Source organism: Mauremys mutica, chromosome 15 (genome assembly GCF_020497125.1).
Source record: "Mauremys mutica isolate MM-2020 ecotype Southern chromosome 15, ASM2049712v1, whole genome shotgun sequence".
NCBI lineage: Eukaryota > Metazoa > Chordata > Testudines > Geoemydidae > Mauremys > Mauremys mutica.
This window is the reverse complement of record NC_059086.1, coordinates 20,812,721-20,834,443: the sequence shown is the minus strand read 5'-3', so window position 1 is coordinate 20,834,443 and position 21,723 is coordinate 20,812,721. Positions and strand designations below refer to the sequence as shown.

General features: G+C 50.7%; 1 protein-coding gene and 1 long non-coding RNA gene across 2 annotated transcripts in view; one reads left to right on the top strand and one right to left on the bottom strand.

The window, feature by feature from the left end:
• The window catches only part of LOC123350078 (deleted in malignant brain tumors 1 protein-like), a 267,416-nt gene that overhangs the window by 66,702 nt on the left and 178,991 nt on the right, over positions 1–21,723 (top strand). The window lies entirely within an intron of this gene.
• Positions 3,862–8,677, bottom strand: LOC123350138. The gene is made up of 4 exons (XR_006573715.1): positions 8,540–8,677; positions 5,056–5,210; positions 4,775–4,823; positions 3,862–3,937 (listed from the first exon to the last, which is right to left on the bottom strand). It is a non-coding gene; the product is annotated as an uncharacterized LOC123350138 (long non-coding RNA).

Genomic DNA, 21,723 nt, shown 5'->3' with positions numbered 1-21,723 from the left:
GAGAGGCCTTAATTCTACACGCGTCCCATTGGCCAGCTGGAGCTAGTCTCCGAGAGGCTCATTTCCATGGGGTCCCATTGCCCAGCTGGGTTTCTTACCCCTCTTCTGCAGCAGGAGCCTGTGCAGCCAATATATCCCACCCCTGGCTTGCCGGCTGATGTCGTTGACTGGGTGAGATACATGGAGACCCAGCTGCAGCACAAAGTCGCCTGCCTTGGAGAAGGTGGAGGAGCTCTGGTGGAAGGAGGAGGAGAGGGGAATCCATCACCATTCTCCCTTCAGCTCCCAGCACCCCTGGACCTGAGCTCTGCTCCCACCCCTTGTAGGAGGCGCTGGGGGAGAGGAGCGAGAGCCCTCTTCCTCTCTGCCCCCAAGGGAGCTCGGAGCAAAGGGAGCAGGGCAAGGGCCCTCGCTGAGCACTCGCTGCCTCGCTGCTCCAGAATAACAAGGGCCCTGAGGCCAGGCAAGACCCTGCCAGCCAGCGGCCTATGGAACGCAGTCCCTTACAGACCCAGGGGTTCAATTAGCCAGGGGATGAGGAACTTGACTCAAGCCCTGACTCGGCAGGATGCTGGGGTCAAAGGTCACTTACATCAAATCCAGGCAGGGAGGTGGCGAATTCGAGCAGGGCCACGCTGGTCTGTACGGCCCTGGCTCTCTCCTGGGTGTTATTTGACAGGAGAGAGCGATGGATGTGCTGCGGGAGAAGGAGGCAGGGGAGGGTCAGCGGGCAGGCGTACACGCTCTACAAACCAGCCTCTCCCCCTCCCCAAGTGTGCTCAGGGTGGAGTAGCCGAGCCCTGGCCGCAGAGCTTGAAAAGGGGGTTCATGACACTGCCCACGTCTTGCTGGGCACAAGCTCCTTGTCTCTCCAGGCTGGGACAATGGTCAGTCGTGGGGCTGGTCTATTTGCTCTGAACCCCTGATCCATGAACAGCACGTCAGGATCAAGGCACATGCAGTGGACCCCAGACCCCAGCTGCAAAGGCCTTGGTAGGATGGATGGAACGGCCATGAGGACAGGCCCTCTGGGAACTGCAGTGTCCCTAGGACACAAGAGCTGATTCCTGAGGCTCCTCCTGTATCTCAGGGTCTCCCTAGAGAGGAGCCAGTGACTTTTCTCAGAGGTCCATGTCCTGCAACTCACAGGGGTTTCAGTCTCTCAGTCCCCAGCCAGGCCTGGTGCTCACTGTTAGTGCTTAATGCAACCGTGCAGAACTCTGGCTGACAGTCCCAGCTCCTTCCACCTGCACTGACAGCTCTGGGAAAGTGTGGCCAGCTGGGTCCAAGCTGTGAGGACACAATGGAAATGTGGCTCTTCTAGTCTCTCCTTTGCAGCCCTCACCCGGAGCTAAGAGGAAATTCCACCCCAGACCGTCCCATTCTACTCACCTCCAGGAGGTGCTGCAGCTTGTCCAAGGTGGGGGTCTCTGTTAGCCGGCCCCTGAGGATGGTGTCCAGGCTCCGCGAATAGCGGTTGTGCAGAGCCTGCAAGAAGAGGGAGCACCCGTCAGTCATGGGACATGGGGCTACACCAGTCAGGGGACAATTAGAAGGATTCTCCAGGAGCCCTGGCAAGACTCAAAAGGCACATCCTGGCCTCTCTCATTCACATCACTCCAGGGACACTTAGCAAGAGTTCATGGGTGGATGCCTGCTGCCTCTTCAATCCTTGCTCTTAGCAGTTCTCTGTGCAGTGCCTGGTACCCAGCAGACTATGGAGCAGCCAAACAGAAATGGGTGGGAGGTAGGATCCCTGGGAGAGTCCAGGCAGGAGATCAGAGAATGAGTAGAGGAGGAAAGTCTGGGATCAGCCACGGAGGAGTAAAGCAATCCCCTCTGGAGGGAAGGGGCCCCCCTGCCAGTTTGTCCTGGGCCTGTTCCAAGCTCTGCTCACCCCTCCCCTATTCTCAGCAGCTCCATCAAAGCGAGGGAGCAGGGACCAGAGCATGCTCCTGCTCCTGGGACAGAGAAGTAGGATCAGGACCTACCCGGAAGTGAGTGGTGTCCTGCTCAGTGCCCATAGTATAGATCCAGTGGAGAACAGCCTGCAGGAGGCGAGATTCCAGCTCCAGAGCAAGCAGCGGCTTCAGTTTGCTGGCAGGAGAGAAGAACCTGTCGTACACTTTGCAGCACCAGGGTGGTGCTGGCACTGCCATGGACATGACCCCCTCCCCCGCAGTGATCCCCTCCCTACGGCCGCTGTAACGTTCCTGGAGTGAAATCAACCCCCCGGCTCCCGCCTCCTCTGCTGGGGGATGGGAACAGCCACAGCCGGGGGGAACCTAGGCGGGGGAGGAGCTGTGACTCCCGGCTCTGGGCCCGGTCAGCACCAGGGTTAGGGCAGCTGGACGGGAGGGTCCTGGTACCTGAGGCAGCAAACTGCGGCCATGGAGCTGCGCATGATGGAGCTTGGCTCTGACGGACCAGGGAGATTTTCAATCAGCTCCTGGGAGACCCCAAGGAAACAAAACTGCATGTGAGACTCAGGCCCTGCAGACGCACTGGCACTTCCCCGGGAGGAGCCCCAAGTGCTCTGCAGAAACAGCCAGTGTCACCCCCACCCCCAACCAGCTGGGCCCCCCCATTCCTCCCATCCATCAAACTTCCTTCCCCCTCTCCCCCCACAACTCCGCCCTCCCCTCCCCCACTGCCAGCTCCCCAGCAGTGTCACAATTCTCCCCTTCCCTGCTCCCCAGCGCTCCGCCCCGGGACCCCCCGTCCTCTGCTTCCCCCTCCGGCCCCACTAACGCTTCCTCCCATGTCTGGCTCCCTCGCCCCAGGGCCGGGCACGGGGTCGCACTCACCGCAATGCTCTCCACGAGGGCCGCTTTGGAGACCGGGGGCTCCAGGGTGTCCCGCCCCTGCTTCTGTGCCGAGAAGCAGAGACGCGGCACAGCGTGGAGGAAGCGGAGCTGTTCGGCCCTGTCCGCCACCAGCTAGGAGTGGGGTGGGGAGAGAGAGAGAGCCTGTTACATAGGGACCTCCCCGCCCAACCCAAACCAGCTCCAGGGCTCAGGAGCTCCATGGGTTGGACAGGGAAAGCCGCCCCCTTCCCCAAACCAGTGTCGCCCTGCACAGACAGGGGGTTGGAACTGGGACAGTGTCTGCGGGGAGCAGAAACCTTGGCCTGTGTGGGACAAATGTCCCCACTTTGGGGTGCCTGATAACAAAGGAGATGTGTCCCCCCATTCGGGGTGAGGGATTCTCTGGGACAAGGCCCCCCTGCCTGGGTGGGGATGGAACAAGGAGCAGGACAGACTAGGGGGCAGCGCAGCTGGGGGATTTTTGTACCTCAGCTCCGCCCTGGAGGTGCTGCTGGATCACCGTGATGGGGGACAAATCCTCCTCCTCTTCTTCCTCCTCCTCCTGCTCCTCATGCCATGACACCTGGGCACTGGGGGTGTCTGCACCAGGGTGGGAAGGAGAAAGTTTAATCCCTTCTGCTGCTGGGGGGATGCAGTGGACAGAGAAGGCTCCATGTTTCCCCTTTCTCTGTAAGGAGCCCCATGGCGGCGAGGGCCCCACCCTGCCCCTCCCAGAGACGCCCTCAGCCCCATCAGCCTCAGGGCCCCATGGCAGTCAGCCCCCCCCACCAACATGATCAGGGGAGGCTGGAGCTTCCCGACTCCGCCCAGCATCCCCTGCCTTGGGGCATGGCTGTACCACCCCCACTGGTGTTAGTGGGGCTCACATGGGTCAGTCCCCGCACCTTGGTGAGCCGATAGGCACAGGGTGTTACTACTCCCCCACCGCCCCAGTCCTCCTCCCTTTCCCCTGGGTCTCAATCACCTGCAAAGAGGGAGCCTAGAAACTATGGGCTGCCAGACCCCACGGAGGAGCTGCTGGCTACTCGGGAGTAGGTGGAGCTGCTGGTGTTTGTCCCAGAGTTGCCCATCTCCTGGTCTGGGCTGGCGGGGGGCTCTTCAGTGGCCACCTTGTCATGAATAGTTAGTAAAGGGTTAAAAATAGTACCTGGTAGGCACCTGACCTGAGGACCAATCAGGGAAGAGAATTTGAAATTCCTGGGAGGGAATTTTTTCCCTCTGTGTGTGTGTGTATTGTTCTTAGCCGTCTGGAGTTACAGGAGTCCAGATGTTTTAATCAAGTCTACAAGGTTCTACCTTTCTGAACTAATTTCTTCTAGTCAAGATAGTGAGTATTAGAAAGATACTTGGTGTCCTCACCTAATAATCCTATGCTTGCAATTCTGTGTTTGTTATTGATTATTCTTAATTCTGCTTGTACTGGTTGTACTGAGAAGGAGAGGGGATTCTCTCCAGAACTTAGCAAGGTTATACCCTATGAGTGTCCAGCTTGGACTCATAGAGATTCTGTATTTTCTTGTTTTCTTTTAATAAATTCTTTCTATAAAGATTTGATTAAATTCCTTCCACTGTGGATAGCGGAAGGGGCTAAGACGCTCTCTCTCAGTGATTCACAGAGTGGCTAGCAGAGAGGGAGGGGGGAAGTGGGCTGCTTCCCTGTGTGTGGGAGATTCAAGGAGTTTGAATCAAGGTATCTCTCTCTCAGGAGCAGGCTGGAGAGAGGGCAGAGAGGGGAGGGGGAAGGTTCCTCCTCTGTGAATGATCTGTGTTCCCAGGGAGTGTCTTTGAAGGGAGACAGGGGGGAAACAGGGGTGTCCCGGCCCACGTATTGACCGCGGTGGTGGCAGCAAAGGGGACCTACCCTAGGATTTTGGGGTGGGGGAAGACATGCGGGTCCTCACTTTGAAACCCCCCAGTTTCAAGTGAGGGTGCAGACTCTGACACACCTGCCCAGCCTTCCTCCTCAGCATCCGCTTCAGCCACTCCATCCTGGAACTGAGTGGGGAGCAGCCATGAGTCTGGCTTCAAAGCAGCCTCTCATTAACGAGCCTGCCTGCTGCCCTGCCCACCTCCCCTCTGCTGAGGCAATTCCTCCTGCCCACACATCCCACCCCAGGGCACAGGAACCCTCAATCTGAGGAACAAACTCTGACCAGGGACGGGCTGGGAGCCCTAGTGGTGGGATATTCCCACCACACTGGGGATGGCTCTGGCGAACTCCACTTACTTGCTCTAGATGGGATGGAGCTGGATGACAGATGCTCGGTGTTGGTCCTTCCTTTACCCTCCTCCTCGATCTCCTGCACCCAGGTGGGCTGGACAGGGTGCTGCACAATGCCCTGCCAGCAGGGCAGGGGGTAGAAGCCAAGAGATCGAAAGTGGCTGTGAAAACAAGACAATGTTTTATTGCCAGGGGATGGATAAACTCAGGCCAGCAGCCGGGGGGTCACAACACTGACCGACGGCCAGCAGGACGCCTCCCATCTCAAGGTTTCCTAGTACCTCGCGCACATTCCTGAAGCCTGACGGCCCAAGGGCTGTAGGGGAGTGTCCTCAGCCCCACTGATGGAAACAGAGGCCTGGGCAGGAGAAGCCGCTAACTCAGGGTTGCACTGGGAGTCAAGGATAGAGCTGGGGATGGAGCCCGGGAGTCCTTTGTCCAGGCTCCCACACTAACCACTAGAAGAACACTCCCTTCCAGAGCTGGGAATTGCCAGCAGGACTCTAGCCCCAGTCTCCCTGGCTCCGAGTGTGACCTGACATAGTGACTGACGGATTTGCTCCTTGTCCCCCATCCAAAGCCAATAACACATCTCTGTGTTGGCAATCATGAGTTAGACCTTCTCAGCACCCCTCTGTCTCCTGAAGCCCTCAGGTGTTCCTTGGATTATGGAGGCTTGGACGGTAACAGGACTGGAATTTGTTACTGGCTCACTGGGTGGTTCTAGCCAATGAGGGTCTCAGTTTAGCCTCAGAGGCCCATACCCCCAGACACTAAAGATCAGGGTGGATTAACTTCATGCAAAATGTTTTGTATTTGTATTTTTGAAGCCCTGGAATGGGTTACCTAGGGAGGTGGTGGAATCTCCATCCTTACAAGTTTTTAAAGATCAGCTTGACAAAGCCCTGGCTGGGATGATTAAGTTGGGGTTGGTCCTGCTTTGAGCGGGGGGAGGTGGACTAGATGACCTCCTGAGGGCTCTTCCAACCTAAGTCTTCTATGATTCTATGAACAGGTAAACATTAAAACACGCTGGTTTTGCAGGATACATAAGAACAAAAAGGGTGACTGAAACTTTTTTTTTTTTAATTTCAAACAAACTGAGGTAAAGAAGTATCTCTAGTTCATGCATTGAACTGATTGTTCCTGGTCATAAACATCCTTCCAGATTTTAGAAGTAGTAGCTCACATCTCCTCCTCTCTAGCGTTTATTCATATATTACAAGAGGAAAAGAAGCCTTCATCCTTTTTCAACTCCCAATCAGTTTCTTAAATTTGAATGAAGTAGCTGCATCAATTGAAATGAAGAAAATATTCTTTCTGCACCTGCAGAAGAGACTATTGCTGCAAAAATCTAGCTATTTCAACAACTTCTGTACCCCCAGGTGCTTAGGCAATGACTTCCAACAGTTCAGTGGTTTGACGCCCTCTGAAACTTGGCAGCAAACATGGACTTCTTCATATATTTATTTAATTTAAATTAGTTTAATAGGCTAAAGCAACTATAGGCCTTAATATAGCTTGTCACAGTTTCACATTTGATACCTGGCAGCTTTGTTTAAAAAAAACAAACAAACTGTTTTTAAATTTACATTTCAAAAATCCAGTTTAAATTTAAAAAAAAACAACCTTTTGAGGGGTTTTGGTTTTGAAAAAGCCATTGATTGGTATTCACCTTGATTTTAGAAGAACTACTTCATTCGGGAATATCATAAACTGCTTGTATTCTATTAAAGGAGAGGAGGCAGCAAAATTCATCATATCAGTAATTTGTTGTGCCTTATTTGCTCAGTCTTAAACACTCAAGTATCCGAAACTCTAGCTAGTCTCTTTTATGTAGGTCCAGCTAAGAGGTGGTAGAAGGGGCAGGAATGCTGTCTCCGTCCCTGAACCAGTATTAATTGCACAGGATATTGCCACAAAACCTACATTTTATTGCCAAATTGTCTAAGCCATTCCTCTTCTGCACTTCCTGGTTTATAAATTTCAAATCTACAAAACCTTCCCCTTGACAGTCCCTGCCCAGGTGGTGCTGCAGGCAGAGGAACCTGAGCAGTAACACTGTGACACCAGAGGTAACTCAGCCATCTGTCCCTCACTGACTCCACTAACTCTGAGCATAAACCCGAAGTCTGTGGCCTGCCTTGGGCAACGCTCCCACTGAAACCTTCAGGTTCATTTACTGACTTATGCAAATCACCTGTGGAGAGTTAGCACTGACTGGCTGAATTCACTCTCAAGTCACAATACCCTTCAGCTTACAGCACCAATGTAACGGGCACAGTGTAGAAATCAGGCTTTTCTGGAGGTGGTATTTTCCAATTGTCACCAAAATCAACAAGGTTCTTCCCACTGATGCCTAGAAATTCCCTGAAATTTTGGAATCAGTTGGATGTAGCCTTCAAAAATTATCGCCTTAGAGACAGACAAAGAAATGCCGTTGAATTGAGTCTTAGGCCTCACTGCACTCAGCCGAAAGTGCCTGAGTCTCCTCCCTATGAACTCAGCAATAGCCCCACACTTGGCCAATCAGTGTGGAGACTCTCAGGCCTGGAGGATGAGCATTCTCAACAGACCCACAAAAGCCAGCACTAGTCACCACAGGAGACCACTATAATGGAGATCACCAGCAGCCCACAATTCCAGCCCCACCTCTCTGTGAGGGATTCCTACAATGACAGCTGGAGCACAGCCCCACCTTCCCCAGGAAGAAGGGCAGCAGAAAGAAATGGAAGAAGAGAAAAGTGAAGAAGGAACAGAGAGAAGGAGGAAGAGGGAAGCAAAAAAGGACAAATCCCAAATGCCCGCAGCGAGTCTCAGGTTCATAAATTCCAAGCCAAGAAGAAACCACTCTGGTCTGACTTTCTGTTTCACATCAGCCATAGAACGTCCCTCAAAATCATTCCCAAGGGAATTAGAGTGGATTTTTTAGAAAACCACCCAATATTGATTTTAAAAAAGGCCAGTTGTGGAGGATCCAGGACAACCCTGACCGTTAAAAATGCTCTTATTTCCAGTGTGAATTGGTCTAGGCTTCAGCTTGCAGCCATTGTCGGCTCATAACCTTTATCTGCTAAAGCGAAGGGCCCATTAGTAAATATTTTTTCCCTTAGGCTCATCCCTTAACCTTCTCTTTGATTGAGCTCCTGTACTCTGTCAGCACAAGGAATGTTTTCTAATCCTTTCATCATTCATGTGAACCCTGTCCAATTGATCAGCATCTGTCTCAAACTGTGGACACCAGAAGTGGACACAATTTTCCAGGAGTGGTTGCACCAGTGCCCAGTACACAAATATGGAACCTCTCTATTTCTACCTGAGATTCTGCTATGTACGGTTCCAAGGGTCGAATTTGCCCCTTTGGCCATAGCGTCCCACTGGGAGCTCATGGTCAGCTGATTATCCCCCATGACCCCAACTCTTTTTCAGGGTCGCTGCTTCCCAGGATAGAGTCCCCCATGTTGTACATAGAGCCTATATTTTTTCTTACCTTCTACGCAGATGATGACTTCTTTCGACAAAATCCCCACAGAAATGAAAAAAATCACAAAGAATTTCACCACACCAATCCTGTCTTGGTCCTCACAGAGAGACCGCGAGCTGGAGGCTTGCTGCAGCAAGGCTACAGGGCTCTCTGAGGTTTCCCCTGCCCCACATCCCTGTCCTGCATGGCTGTTGCCAAGGGAGCTCTGTGAGGTCACAGCCGCCTCATCATCTTTGCCCAATAGGCTGAGTTCCTCCCAAAGGCCTTTGTGACGTCACTGCCACACCCACCTTTCCCTTGCAGGCCTGATGTCTGCCCCAGGCCAGCCCAGCTGGATGTTTGAGCTGCAGCCCGGATCACCCCACTTGGACATTATTGATTCTGGGGAGCAAGCAGGTTACCCAGTAAAACAGCAGATTCTGTTCCTCACCCCACACTGAGTTTTTCATAGAGGCATCGGTTGTGAAACAATACGATCTCCTAATCCGTCCTCTATTTCACAGGCCATGAAATTTCACACACTTAGCACCATATTAAGCCCAATTGCTTGTAACTCACTAAAAGGCACCTTCCAGAATGACAGGCAGTTGTGACATGAGGAGCCCAGGAAACAGAGAATAAAACAATGGTTACAATACCATGAAATGGTCAACATTGGTCAATTTCAAGGCCAGAGAGTTTTTTCATTTAGTCAAAGTGAGCCCTGAATTTGGTGGGGACCTGGCTATTATGGAGGCCCTAGCAGGTTTGCACTCTGAGTTCTCCTGAAAGGCCATTGAGAATTCAGGCTACCTGCGAAACTTTCCAGAATAAGCTACCAGGATTGGGGAGGGTGGAGGGGGGAGAATGAAGGAAACCAAACGAAGCCTGAGCTAGGATGGAGAGCATTGATCCAAGCGGTGTTTGAACCCCTCCATCCCCACCTGCCTGCCTGCGGTGAAATGGACAGAGGGGCACTGATTTCTATTTGTGAACTTGCTAAAGACCATGGGCTTCAGCACAAGCTGTACAGCCCATACTCTGAACTCTTGGATAAACAGCAAAGTTGGCTTTTCAGAAACCTTTCCCCCCAGTGCCCTGCATCCACTTTGGATTGTGCCCAGCAGAGGCAACTCATTGCTTTATTATGTCATCATGTCCAAGAGAGTCTGCTTCCAGCTGGTGGCTGGCTCTTACCTATGCGCCTGTGTCAATGCCGCTGTGCATACATGTACTGTATTCAGTCTGTCCTTCGGCCACTCCAATGTCCTCGATCATTTCTTCTGCGATATTTGCCCACTCCAAGAAACCTCCTGCTCTTACCTTCGCATCAATAAGCTCGTGCATTTCATCTTTGCAGCCATAGAAACAATAGGCACCATTTTCACCATCCTCATCTCCTACATTTACATCATCTTTGCCATCCTGAGGATCCGCTCCATGGCAGGAAGGCACAAAGCCTTCTCCAGCTGCGCCTCCCACCTGACTGTCATTTCCATCTTATATGGGACCCTGATCTTTACATATTTATGACCCTCGTCTGGCAGCTCAGTGGACTGAGAGAAAATGGTGGCCGTGTTCAATACCCTTGTGATCCCCATGCTGAACCCCCTGATCTACAGCCCGAGGAACAAGGAAGTGAAGGATGCTCTGAGGACGACAATATACCAGAAAATTATTCCTCGCTGTATGTAAATATGGGGACTGGTTTTTCTGATCAGTACTGGAGTGCAGATGTGAGCTAGTTCTCATTCATTAAGTCATTATGCAGAAATTTCTATCATGTGATTTACAGGAGAAAACAATATGGAAATGGAACTTGAGCCAGATAATGAAGGAAGGTGTCATTTCCCTTGAAAAACAGCATCCAGTAACTGTTACAGCTTCTCCTTTATGCACTGATACGTGATTTCTGCAATATAGGCATCTCCCCCTGCTTGTTCCACTACCTTCTGGACTATATTGGTTAAGTTAGCAGATGATATAAATAGGAGATACTCAGACTGTAATTATTTCTGTTTGCCACTGCTATTATCTCAGTTTCCACAGCCTCCACCTAAAATCACTGTACAATTAAATAAAGGGAGGTGCACGTGGAGACACTCTCCCCACGCAGTCAGTGCTGGCCCCAATGCCCCACACACTAGGGGGTGCTGTGCTGCAGGGAGCGGAGCAGGGGCTCTTCCCCCTGACTAGGGTTGCCAATTGTGGTTGAACGTATTCCTGGAGGTTTCATCATATGACATAAGCTTTAATTAAAGATTAACCTGTAATTCCTGGAGACTCCAGGACAGGCCCGGCGGGTTGGCTTCCCGAGCCCTGGCAGTGAGTGCTTACCCCAGGCAATAAGCAGGGCGAGAGGGGAAATGGGCACAGAGCGGGACAGGGAATTGCTCAGGTCCCCACAGCAGGCTAAGGCAGAGCAGGGCTGCAACCCAGACCCCTGAGTCCCAGCCCAGTGCCCACTCACTGCACCACTCTCTGGGGTAACAGCCTACTGCTCCCACACAGGCTGTGCTGCCTCCGCTGGCCGCAGCAGGGTCCCTGCACCTGTGCTGGCCAGCTGTGTGTGTGCCCATGGCCCCAGTGTGTGAGTGCCTCGTCCATACGGCCCTGCCATGGCGTTGGAGGGTCATGGGCACAAAGCACCCTCGTACGCCCAGTGGCGCAGGCTCCAGGGACTCTGAGCCCTGGTGGGTTTCTCTGTCCCCCTGCTTTGCAGGAATTGTGCACCTGGAGGAGCTGATAACCTCAGAGACCCCATCCTCTGCCGCAGGGAGCAGCACGCCCAACAGCAGCAGAGACCCCTGCTTAGGATCCTGGCAATGAGACTCCTGCTGGCGGAGCAGACGACGCTCTCTGAGAGCCACCCCCAGGCGGGGCCATGGCAGGAGCAGGGGGATCCAGGCCCAGCCTGCAGCGTGAGACGGCTGGGGCTGCCCTCAGAGATCATCCCTGAGACTGCTGCCTTCCCCTAGCGCTAGACAAGGGCTGCCTGAGGGTCAGAGACAGCCACCCCTCAGGGTGTGTTGGGGCAGTGATGGGCCTCAAGATGGGCTCATACAGTATGGGGGACTAATCCTGGTTGTGTCCCTGCCTCAGAAGGCTCTGGAGTGCAGGACTGTCTGTCCCCTCAGCCCTGGGCTTCCCTGCTACAATTCTGCTGCTGTCCCTCAATCCCGACTCATAGTCCTCTGCTATTCCAGCCCTGGGCTCCTGCCCATAGCTCTGGCAATGTCCCTCAATCCTGACCCACAACCTCCTTACTACACGAACGCTCTAGATTATTACCCTTACGCAAACAGACAGATGGCCACAGATTCTGCACTGATACCCAGACACAACGTCTGTTGTCCATGTCCCAGCAGGCATCTCACTCCTGGCCACAGAGGGCACCCTTCCTTCTGTGTATTTCCCCCTTTTCCTCTTGTGACGTTGCACTCCGTGTGCTTTATCAAAACATGCTTATGAGTGTGAATATGGTGTAACTGGAATATGCTTTATGCAAAAGGTCTCTTGTAAGGTATCATTACAAAGCTTATGATCTACTCAGTGTGTCCACCCTATTTGTTTGCATGTATTATTTCTAGGTCTGGAGTTAGGAGAATAAGATATAAACTTGTATTACTGATGTAAACATATTAAGTGGAAGCCATTAAGGGTGCTTCAGAATCAATGACCTGTAAATGGCTCTGTTTACTTGCAAACCTTCCTGGGTACTTTGGGCCAGCCCGGGAAGAATGGAGGCTGGGGGCTCACAGGACATGTGAACATGTCGCCTGATACTGGAATCCATCTGAAACCTGGTGCTTTTCCATTTAGAAGGAGGGGTGGGGACCCGGAGAGACAAAGGATTCCTGCCTTTGCCAAAGCTGTAAAAGGGGGTGGAGCAGGACAAGGGAGGTCCCAGTCACGAGAAAGCCCCTGTTTATGACCTAAGATGGCTGCTGGAACTAACAAAGACTGTACCATGGGAAAGGACTGGGCCCAGACTAGGAAGGAGTCTAGTCTGTGAAAGAATCTTAGGCCTTGTCTACACTACAAGACTATTTCGAATCAACTTAGTTCGAATTTGTGGATTCGACCTTATGAAGTCGAATTTGTGTATCCATACTAAATACACTAATTCGAATTTCTGAGTCCACATTCACGGGGCCAGCGTCGACTTTGGAAGTGGTGCACTGTGGGAAGCTATCCCACAGTTCCCGCACTCTCCGCTGCCCATTGGAATGCTGGGTAGAGCCCCCAATGCCTGCTGGGGGAAAAAATGTGTCGAGGGTGGTTTTGGGTAAGTGTCGTCATTGAACCGTCAATCACAACCTCCCTCCCTCCCTCCCTCCGGGAAAGCGCCTGCGGGCAATCTGTTCGTGCACTTTTCTGGTCAGTGACAGCGCGGGCGCCACAGCACTGCAAGCACGGAGCCCGCTGCGATCATCGCCGTTTTCTCCTCCTCGCACTTTATCGTCCACGTCTTCCACAGTCAGCTGCTGAGAAATTGGGCTACTTTTCAATGGTGCTGCAAGCACTGGGGGACCATAGGGGACGTTTTACAAACATCAACGTCGGGTGGCCGGGCAAGGTTCATGATGCGTGTGTTTTCAGGAACTGTGGGCTGCTCAGACGCCTGCAGGAAGGTAGTTTCTTCCCGGACCAGGAAATAACTGTTGTGGATGTGCAGATGCCTATAGTCATCCTCGGGGACCCAGCCTGCCCGCTAATGCACTTGCTCATGAAGCCCTATACAGGCGCCTGGGACAGCGACAAGGAACTCTTCAAATACCAGCGAGCAGCGAGCAGCGTGACCTGTGACTGTTCAGTATCTTTACAGAGAAGCTGAACCTGCCCCTGTTTCTTTACCCAGTTACTGTTGACTCTCCTCTTCGGTTACATACCCCGTTCACCCCGTTACCCCCACTTCCAGCACACGTGTAAAAATAAAATACATGTCCCATTATTACTTAACAAAGGTTTCTTTATTCATGACTGTTCGTGAAAGGGTTGAAACTGGGACACAGGCTGTGCTGGGTAGGGTGTGCGGTGATGTAAAGACCGCCTCTAAACTCAAGGAATGACAGGCTCCTGCTCCTAGAGCGGTCCGCAGTGCCGGAATGCTTCTTTCAATGGAGCCTGCCATCCCTCTTTATGGAATTCTGTGTGCGGGGGCTATGTGACCTTGTGGTGGAGGAGGACGGATACAGATTCCTCAGCTGCGTGACTCAGCGGTCCAGGACAAGGACTGCTGTATAAGATCTGTAACCGCCCTCCCCCGCTGCAAAGTCACATCTCCCCCGCCCACACAGATCCTGGAAACCACCTCCAAAAACCGACCAGGTTGCCTACTGACTGCACCGTGTGTGTAACCCGCTGCTGATCCTGCCCCCGTGTCTGTACCCTGGGAAAGGTGACTGTCCTATGCAATTAACCACCCCCTTCCCCACGCCCCCCATTCGAACACAGTCTTCTTTGAAAAAACATAACGGAAACAGTAATTAACAGCAAAGCATTTTTATTAATTAAGTAGACAGTTAGGGGATGGGACTGGGATTGGGACTACTGTGAGTCTGGAAGTGAAGGACTTCGGCAAATATAGGGTATGAGAGCTTTTGGGTACTTGAGCACTGTGCTGTGGTGCAGTGACAGTATTCACGTCCCCGGCCGCCCCTCCTCCTGATTATTTTCGGTGAGGGGGGTATGGGACTTTGTGGTGGGGGAGGGCGGTTGCAGATACACTGCAGGGGGGCTCTGTCCTCCTGCGGTCCTGCAGAACATCCACAAGGCGCCTGAGCGTGTCCGTGTGCTCCCTCACTAGTCCAAGCATTGTTTCAGTCGCCTGCTTGTCTTCCTCACGCCACCTCTCCTCCCGTTCGCTGTGTGAGCGCTGGCACAGAGAGACGGTCTCCCTCCACTGGCTCTGCTGGTCCGCCTCTGCTAGGTAGCAGCCCATACGTTCCTCGAACATCTTGTCCCTTGTCTTTTTCTTTCGCTGCCTAATCTTCGCCAGCCTCTGCGAGGGGGATGCTGTGGCAGGTCTGGAGACAGTGGAAGCTGTGAGATGGGAAACAGGGAGTGAATTCCTTGCAAAGATACATTTTTGCGAACAATCAACTGAGTCTAGGCTGTCTCTGTGAATTCTGGGTTGAGACCCCTGTGCCTGCTGGGGCAGAAATCATTTTCGCGGTGGATTCTGGGTAAATGTCGCCAGTCATTCCTTCCTCCGGGAAAGCAACGGCAGACAATCATTTCAAGCCCGTTTTCCCAGAATTGCCCTGGCATACGCCATAGCGTGGCAACCATGGACACTGTTTTGCCTTTTGTGTATGTCACCGTATGTGTACTAGATGCCGCTGACAGAGGCGGGCAAGCAGCGCTACACAGCAGCATGCTTTTGCTTTTGCATGACAGCAGAGATGGTTACCAGCTATATTGTACCATCAACCATACCATAAATTGGTAATAAGATGGGCATGGTTACCTGTCCTTTTGCACTGCCCCATTTGGGGCTGTCATAAGTGCCCCTGGCCGAGCAGCCAGGGGCGCAAAAGCAAAAATTGGGAATGATTCCCTGAGTCAATCCCTCCTTTTTGGTATCTAAAAATAGAATCAGTCCTGCCTAGATTATGGGCAAGTGTACTAGAGAACCACTGTATCATAGAACCAGAGAGCACAGCTGCTCTGTGTCCGATCCTGCAGAAATTATGAGCTGTATGCTATTCACAGGGGGTGCTCCTGCAACAACACCACCTGTTCATTCCGTTCTTACCCCAGCCTTCCTGGGCTACCATACCATTGTCCCCTCACTTGTGTGATGAAGTAATAAAGAATGCAGGAATAAGACACAGTGACTTGTTTGTGAGAAATGAGTGGAAGGAAGCCTCCAGCTGCAATGATAGTCCAGGCAGGATATTAAGGAGTGTGGATGAAGGAGCCCATCATCCCTCTGCTAGTCCAGGGGCAATTGAATCTTTTATTTACAATGAAGGGTGGGGGCTGATGGAGCTCAGCCCCCTGTTGCAATGATGAGGACGGTTACCAGCCATATTGCACCATCTGCCATCAAAAATTAGGGACAGGCGCCCTTGATTGACCTTACTGATGCTAGTCGGCATGGTTACCAGCCCTTTTGCACTGCCCCATGTGCCAATAGGCTGATGATGAGGACGGATTTCCATCATTTTGTACCATCAGCCATCCATAGTGTGGGGGGAGCAAGGATGTTGGTGTTGAGTGCTGCACCACCGCGTCTATCTGCAGCATTCAGTAAAGATAGGGTGACATGTAAAAGAGTCAACAGAGGATTGTTTTCACTTCTGGTGGTGGGTGGGGTGTGTGCGCAAATTGCCGAACTATGCCCTGACCCACCGCAGACACTGTGTTTGACCCTAGAAGCAAGAATGCAAATACTTTTCGGAGACAGCAGGAACTGTGGGATACCTTGCGTCCTCATTCCCCCCTCCCTCCATGAGCGTCCATTATATTCTTTGGCTTTCCGTTACGCTCGTCACGCAGCTGCGTGCTGAGTCTGTGCTATGCCGTCTGTCCTTAGATTTTTTAAAAATACTTTGGACCAGGCGTAAAATTACAGTAATTAACCTAATTAGATGCAGGAGTCTCCGAGCGAGATCACCCTGAGGAGGGTCACTGAAGGAGATAGAGAGCGCATGCTGCGTGAAAGCTAGCACGAACCAGGGCCCGATGCAGCCGTGCAAGGGGAGGCAATGCTCCCTGAATACCGCATGAAAGCCTCGCGCGGAAAACGGTGCTATCACGGAGCACCCAATAAGGCAGCTCTCCTCAGGAACCTCCTGCTGATGCTTATCGATTAACGGAAGGAGAGCTTCGTGGAGATCTCCCAGGAGGATTTCTGTTCTATCCCCATATATAGAGAGACCTCCTTCTCACACACTTCAGATTCCTGTTATATTAAGAATAAAAGTTAACATGGTTACAGCACTTACCGACTGCTCCTTCCCCTGATTCAGGGTCCGGGTTAACAGCTGGGGAGGGTTGGTAGGGGATCTCCGTGACGGTGATGAATAGATCCTGGCTGTCGGGGAAACCAGCGTTGTAAGCGCTCTCGCCTGCCTCGTCCTCCACAAACCCTTCCTCATCTTCTCCATCCGCGAACATCGCCGAGGAACTGGCCGTCGACACTGTCCCATCATCAGAGTCCACGGTCACTGGTGGGGCAGTGGTGGCAGGCTCCGTAGCGTCCGTTTGCCGCTTTGATTTTTTGGTAGCCTTGTCTGGGGTCCTTGATTTTCACGCGGCGCTGCGTTGCATCCCGCCTGTATCCTCTGTCTCTCATGGCTTTGGAGACCTTCTCGTAGGTCTTCGCATTCCCTGTTTTGGAGCGCAGCTCCGAAAGCACAGACTCCTCGCCCCACACACCGATCAGATCGAAGAGTTCCCAGTCAGTCTATGCTGGGTCCCTCTTTCTATTCACAGATAACATGAACTCCTCTGCTGGAGAGCTCTGCATCGTTGCAGGTGCTGTGGAGCTCGCCCCGATGTCCAGCCAGGACGTCAGATTCAAAGTGCCCAGACAGGAAAAGGAATTCAAATTTTCCCAGGTCATTTCCTGTGTGGCTGGTCAGAGAATCCAAGCTCGGACTGCTGTCCAGAGCGTCAACAGAGTGGTGTACTGTGGGATAGCTCCCGGAGCTACTAAGTTCGATTTGCATCCACACCTAGCCTAATTCGAGCTAGCCATGTCGAATTTAGCGTTACTCCACCTGTCGGGGTGGAGTACCAAATTCGAACTAAAGAGCCCTCTAGTTCGAATTAAATGGCTTCCTAGTGTGGACGGTTGAGCGGTTAGTTCGAATTAATGCTGCTAAATTCGAATTAAAGTCCTAGTGTAGACCAGGCCTTATTGGAACATCTCTGAGGGTGAGATATTACCTGTAATCAGTCTCTTAATGTATTAGAATCATAGAATCTCAGGGTTGGAAGGGACCTCAGGAGGTCATCTAGTCCAACCCCCTGCTCAAAGCAGGACCAAACCCAACTAAATCATCCCAACCAGGGCTTTGTCCAGCCTGACCTTAAAAACCTCTAAGGAAGGAGCTTCCACCACCTCCCTAGGTAACCCATTCCAGTGCTTCACCACCCTACTAGTGAAAAAGTTTTTCCTAATATCCAACCTAAACCTCCCCCTCTGCAACTTGAGACCATTACTCCTTGTTCTGTCATCTACCACTGAAAACAGTCTAGATCCATCCTCTTTGGAACCCCCTTTCAGGTAGTTGAAAGCAGCTATCAAATCCCCCCTCATTCTTCTCTTTTGCAGACTAAACAATCCCAGTTCCCTCAGCCTCTCCTCATAAGTCATGTGCTCCAGCCCCCTAATCATTTTTGTTGCCCTCTGCTGGACTCTCTCCAATTTATCCACATCCTTCTTGTAGTGTGGGGCCCAAAACTGGACACAGTACTCCAAATGAGGCCTTACCAGTGCTGAGTAGAGGGGAATGATCACATCCCTTGATCTGCTGGAAATGCCCCTACTTATACAAGTACTTGTCCTTGTTGAACCTCATCATATTTCTTTTGGCCCAATCCTCTAATTTGTCTAGGTCCCTCTGTATCCTATCCCTACCCTCCAGCGTATCAACCACTCCTCCCAGTTTAGTGTCATCTGCAAACTTGCTAAGGGTGCAGTCCACACCATCCTCCAGATCGTTAATGAAGATATTGAACAAAACCGGCCCCAGCACCGACCCTTGGGGCACTCCACTTGATACCGGCTGCCAACTAGACATGGAACCATTGATCACTACCCGTTGAGCCCGACCATCTAGCCAGTTTTCTATCCACCTTACCGTCCATTCATCCAGCCCATACTTCTTTAACTTGCTGGCAAGAATACTGTGGGAGACTGTATCAAAAGCTTTGCTAAAGTCCAGAAATAGTACATCCACTGCTTTCCCCTCATCCACAGAGCCGGTTATCTCATCATAGAAGGCAATTAGGTTAGTCAGGCATGACTTGCCCTTGGTGAATCCATGCTGACTGTTCTTGATCACTTTCCCCTCCTTTAAGTGGTTCAGGATTGATTCCTTGAGGACCTGCTCCATGATTTTTCCAGGGACTGAGATGAGACTGACTGGCCTGTAGTTCCCTGGATCTTCCTTCTTCCCTTTTTTAAAGATGGGCACTACATTAGCTTTTTTCCAGTCATCCGGGACCTCCCCCGATCGCCATGATTTTTCAAAGATAATGGCCAATGGCTCTGCAATCTCATCGGCCAACTCCTTTAGCACCCTCGGATGCAGCGCATCCGGTCCCATGGACTTGTGCTCGTCCAGCTTTCCTAAATAGCCCCGAACTACTTCTTTCTCCACAGAGAGCTGGTCACCTCCTCCCCATACCGTGCTGCAGAGTGCAGCTGTCTGGGAGCTGACCTTGTCTGTGAAGACAGAGGCAAAAAAAGCATTGAGTACACTAGCTTTCTCCACATCCTCTGTCACTAGGTTCCCTCCCTCATTCAGCAAGGGGCCCACACTTTCCTTGACTTTCTTCCTGTTGCTAACATACTTAAAGAAACCCTTCTTGTTACTCCTAACATCTCCGGCTAGCTGCAACTCTAAGTGTGATTTGGCCTTCCTGATTTCACACCTGCATGCCCGAACAATACTTTTATACTCCTCCCTGGTTATTTGTCCAATCTTCCACTTCTTGTAAGCTGTTCTTTTGTGTTTAAGACGAGCAAGGATTTCACTGTTAAGCCAAGCTGGTCGCCTGCCATATTTACTTTTCTTCCTACACATCGGGATGGTTTGTTCCTGCAACCTCAATAAGGTTTCTTTGAAATACAGCCAGCTTCCCTCGACTCCTTTCCCCGTCATGTTATTCTCCCAGGGGACCTTGCCCATCAGTTCCCTGAGGGAGTCGAAGTCTGCTTTTCTGAAGTCCAGGGTCTCTGTTCTACTGCTTTCCCTTTTTCCTTGTGTCAGGATCCTGAACTCGACCATCTCATGGTCACTGCCTCCCAGGTTCCCATCCACTATTGCTTCCTCTACTATTTCTTCCCTGTTTGTGAGCAGCAGGTCAAGAAGGGCTTTTCCCCTAGTTGGTTCCTCCAGCACTTGCACCAGGAAATTGTCCCCTACACTTTCCAGAAACTTCCTAGATTGTCTGTGCACTGCTGTATTGCTCTCCCAGCAGATATCGGGGTGATTAAAGTCACCCATGAGAACCAGGGCCTGTGATCTAGCAACTTCTGTTAGTTGCTGGAAGAAAGCCTCGTCCACCTCATCCCCCTGGTCCGGTGGTCTGTAGCAGACTCCCACCACGACATTACCCTTGTTGTTCATACTTCTAAATTTAATCCAGAGACACTCAGGTTTTTCTGCAGTTTCATACTGGAGCTCTGAGCAGTCATACTGCTCTCTTACATACAATGCAACTCCCCCACCTTTTCTGCCCTGCCTATCCTTCCTGAACAGTTTATATCCATCCATGACAGTACTCCAATCATGTGAGTTATCCCACCAAGTCTCTGTTATTCCAATTACATCATAATTCCTTGACTGTGCCAGGACTTCTAGTTCTCCCTGCTTGTTCCCCAGACTTCTTGCATTTGTGTATAGACACTTAAGATAACCCGCTGATTGTCCCGCTTTCTCGGTCTGAGACAGTGTTGTACCAATATAAAAAAAACCAGCAGGATCTTATTAAGAGGGATAAGGCAAAGATGCCACACTTATTGTAAATACCATAACAAAACAAAAGACAATGTTTTCCTACTTGTTTCCATTACTACTTATTCCTTATACACACACACACACACACACATATTCATCCACACAATCATTCATTCAGGTTCTGTATAGATGTTATAGTTACCAGCCTAGATGTTGCTCATGCCAAGTTACTGGCCAGGTACCTTGGTCATGAGGATGGAGCCGAGTCTGTGTCAGATGCATCTGATGCTCCTGGAGGTTGGTATCAGAACCATAGACTCAAAGTCCTCAGTCTTTAGAGTCCAGTTTTATAGGGATTTTTCCTATGTTAGTTCATAGGAGTTGCCTCATTCTGCTGTTGCTAAATCAATCAGCAGATGGCTGGCTCCATTCTGTCAGATGCTTGTTTTTCCTTCCTTTGAGGTGTGGTGGGTCATCTGGTTGATCCCACTTGACACCTTCTTCAGCCAACACTGAATTCTTCAGACTGGTAACTCCCTAACCATTCAGTCACATACATTCTCTATCTTAATCACATCTATTTCACTGTTTTGGCTTACTTAGAGTTAATTAATGTTTAACAAGTTTTATACAAAGTATTTCTTTGAGCAGGCTTCACACAGACACAGCTGGTGGCTTGCAGGTTAGAATCACAAATTTACTTTTAACATAAACCTTTAGTTATGAGGCATCAATTAACAATAAGTCATTTTTCATATAAACCATGTCTAATATAAACCTTCTTTAATATCCCTACATAATAAATGTTGTACCAATATAAAAAAACCCAGCAGGATCTTATTAAGAGGGATAAGGCAAAGATGCCACACTTATTGTAAATACCATAACAAAACAAAAGACAATGTTTTCCTACTTGTTTCCATTACTACTTATTCCTTATACACACACACACACACACATATTCATCCACACAATCATTCATTCAGGTTCTGTATAGATGTTATAGTTACCAGCCTAGATGTTGCTCATGCCAAGTTACTGGCCAGGTACCTTGGTCATGAGGATGGAGCCGAGTCTGTGTCAGATGCATCTGATGCTCCTGGAGGTTGGTATCAGAACCATAGACTCAAAGTCCTCAGTCTTTAGAGTCCAGTTTTATAGGGATTTTTCCTATGTTAGTTCATAGGAGTTGCCTCATTCTGCTGTTGCTAAATCAATCAGCAGATGGCTGGCTCCATTCTGTCAGATGCTTGTTTTTCCTTCCTTTGAGGTGTGGTGGGTCATCTGGTTGATCCCACTTGACACCTTCTTCAGCCAACACTGAATTCTTCAGACTGGTAACTCCCTAACCATTCAGTCACATACATTCTCTATCTTAATCACATCTATTTCACTGTTTTGGCTTACTTAGAGTTAATTAATGTTTAACAAGTTTTATACAAAGTATTTCTTTGAGCAGGCTTCACACAGACACAGCTGGTGGCTTGCAGGTTAGAATCACAAATTTACTTTTAACATAAACCTTTAGTTATGAGGCATCAATTAACAATAAGTCATTTTTCATATAAA